General features: G+C 39.0%; 1 protein-coding gene across 7 annotated transcripts in view; it reads right to left on the reverse strand.

Annotated features, from left to right (window-relative positions):
* Window positions 1-3,049, reverse strand: part of LOC106874312 (uncharacterized) — a 72,966-nt gene that overhangs the window by 26,743 nt on the left and 43,174 nt on the right. Inside the window, exon 1 of one of the 7 annotated variants that reach the window (XM_052973897.1) lies at window positions 2,165-2,186. The exons of the other annotated variants lie outside the window; for them this stretch is intronic. The gene's annotated coding sequence lies outside the window, so the exon portion shown is untranslated. Of the gene's footprint in view, window positions 1-2,164; window positions 2,187-3,049 lie in introns of those variants that run through there. 7 annotated transcript variants of the gene reach the window in all.

The raw sequence follows: 3,049 nt of genomic DNA on the forward strand, positions 1-3,049 counted from the left end.
TGGAAAGAAGACACTTTTAAAAAATCAGAGAGACAAACAGACAAAGAGAAAGAGATTAAACAACACTTTACATGGTTTTTGAAACACCATTTTATATATCAACATCATCATCATCATCATCATAAGTGCAGGAGCGGCTGTGTGGTATGTAGCTTGCTTACCAACCACATGGTTCCGGGTTCAGTCCCATTGCGTGGCACTTTGGGCAAGTGTCTTCTACTATAGCCTCGGGCCGACCAAAGCCTTGTGAGTGGATTTGGTAGACGGAAACAGAAAGAAGCCTGTCATATATAATTGTATATATATGTGTGTGTTTGTGTGTCTGTGTTTGTCCCCGAACATCGCTTGACATGCGATGCTGGTGTGTTTACGTCTCCGTAACTTAGCGGTTCGGCAAAAAGAAGCCAACAGAATAAGTATTAGGATTAGAAAAGAATAAGTCCTGGGGTCGATTTGCTCGACTAAAGGCAGTGCTCCAGCATGGCCACAGTCAAATGACTGAAACAAGTAAAAGAATAAAAGAAAATCATCGTTGTTTAATGTCTGTCTTCCATGCTGGCATGGGTGGAATGGTTTGACAGGAGCTGGCTCGGCAGGAGCCTGCATCAGTCTTCTGTGACTGTTTTGGCAGGGTTTTTACAGCTGGATGCCCTTCCTAACACCAACCACTCAACAGAATGGACTTAGTGCTTTTTAAGTGGCACCTGCACTGACAAGGTCACCAAGTACCTTGCAAGACAAAGAAAAAAATGGAAAATGGAAAGAAGCTGAGAGATTATGAAAAATTCTAAATCTACAGAGAAAAACCAGATTTAACCAATAATTTCTGTTATACTGAGACGATTCCAGACAATATTTTCTTTGAAGAATTTCTACCTTTCTACTCTCCTCCCCTACCACCTTCCCCAATTTACCATCCCAAGATTGGATCAGAGATATTCAGGGGTTGGTATGATGTAATGAACTGTTCCAGAGATAAATCAAAGAGAAACAGTGTTATCATCATCATCAACATATTATTATTAGCATTATTATTATTATTATTAAGGTGGGGAGTTGGCAGAGTCATTAGGACACTGGATGAAATGCTTAGTGGTATTTTGCCCATTGTTTCATTCTGAGTTCAAATTCCTCCAAGGAGTCAATAAATAAAGTACCATTGAAACACTGGGGTCAATATAATCCACTAGTTCCTCCCCACAAAATTTCAGGCCTTCTGTCTATAATAGAAAGGATTATTATTATTATTATTATTATTATTATTAATATCATTGTAATTATTATTAAGGCAGTGAGCTGGCAGAATCGTTAGCACTCTGGACGAAATGCTTAGTGGTATTTCATCAGTTTTTATGTTCTGAATTCAAATTCCGTTGAGGTCGACTTTGCCTTTCATCCTTTCGGGGTCGATAAATTAAGTACCAGTTATGCACTGAGATCAATATGATCAACTTATCCCCTGCCCCCAAATTTCAGGCATTGAGTCTTTAATCAAAAGGATTATTCATCATCATCATCATCATCATTGTTTAACGTCCGCTTTCCATGCTAGCATGGGTTGGACGATTTGACTGAGGACTGGCGAAGCAGATGGCTACACCAGGCTCCAATCTAATTTGGCAGAATTTCTACAGCTGGATGCCCTTCATAATGCCAACCACTCCAAGAGTGTAGTCGGTGCTTTTATGTGCCACCCGCACGAGGGCCAGTCTAGCGGTACTGGCAACGGCCACGCTCAAAATGGTGTTTTGTACATGCCACCTGCACAGGAGCCAGTCCAGCGGCACTGGCAACGACCTCGCTCGAATGTTTTTTTACGTGCCACCGGCACAGGTGCCAGACAAGCTGGCATTGACCACGATCAGTTGGTGCCTTTTACGTGCCACCGGCACCGGGGTCACAACTACAATTTCCATTTCATTGGAAAAATGCTTTCACCGCAAATTCTGATACAATTGGAATCTATACCATATGAAACATATTTATAGAAAACGTCATTTAAAGAAATTCATTTTTTTGGGAAGTTATGAGGAAACAAAGTCAAGGGGTGGGAGGCACATTTGTGTAGGTATGCCAAAAGTTTTAACATGTAAGCCATATTTTTCTTTTTTAAAAGGAAAATAAAAAAAAAGAGTGATAATTAGACAGAAAGAGAAATACTTACAGGAGAAATAAGGATCTAAAATATATCCAAAAATCAAAAGCAGAATGTCAGAAACCAATTCTCAGAGAATACATCCATGTAATTGCTATTATTATAATTATAATTATAATTATTAACAAAAGCTGTAGCTTCTTTTGTTTTATAAAGCTGTTAACTCATGCAGAAGCTCAAAAACTGAACACAACGTCAGGAGAAGCTAATCACACTTCTGTGACTACAGAGTTTAATTCGATCCTATTTTGTAAAAACCTGCAGGTATGTCAGAGAGAGAGAACATATTTTATAGGAGTGGGCTAGGAGGGAGGGAGACAGAAAAAGTAACACAGGTAATAGCAGATGTGGACAATAAAGGCCAGAATAGATTTTAACAATGCCAACAGGATATCGTAGAAGGAAGTGAAATCCTTAAAAAAGCTTTTCCGTCTGATGGTTCCCTTAAATACAAACACAACTATTATTTTATGACACTGGCTTGCATTACCTACCCATGACAACACATTTACTGTCACTGGTTGGTTGGGGGGGGTGCGTGTGTGTGTGTGAGAGAGAGAGAGAGAGAGAGAGAGAGAGAGAGAGAGAGAGAGAGAGAGAGAAAGAGAGAGAGAGAGATATTAATGGTTTCTTGTTAGGAAACCAATAGAATTTATGCAGGGCTGTAATGAGAAGTGGTCGGAATAATTGAGACAAGGGTAAAAATATTAGTTATAGAATAAAAACACAGGGTTAACGGCTCAACATATCACCCCCCCCTTATGTTTGACGGGTTATGTTGTATATCTTATATATGTTCAATGAGGGCGTGTGATATGTTGAGTCGTTAACCCAGCGTTTTTATTCTATAACTTATATATGTATATATATGTATATATATATATATATATATAT

This window comes from Octopus bimaculoides, chromosome 1 (genome assembly GCF_001194135.2).
Source record: "Octopus bimaculoides isolate UCB-OBI-ISO-001 chromosome 1, ASM119413v2, whole genome shotgun sequence".
Classification (NCBI taxonomy): Eukaryota; Metazoa; Mollusca; class Cephalopoda; order Octopoda; family Octopodidae; genus Octopus; species Octopus bimaculoides.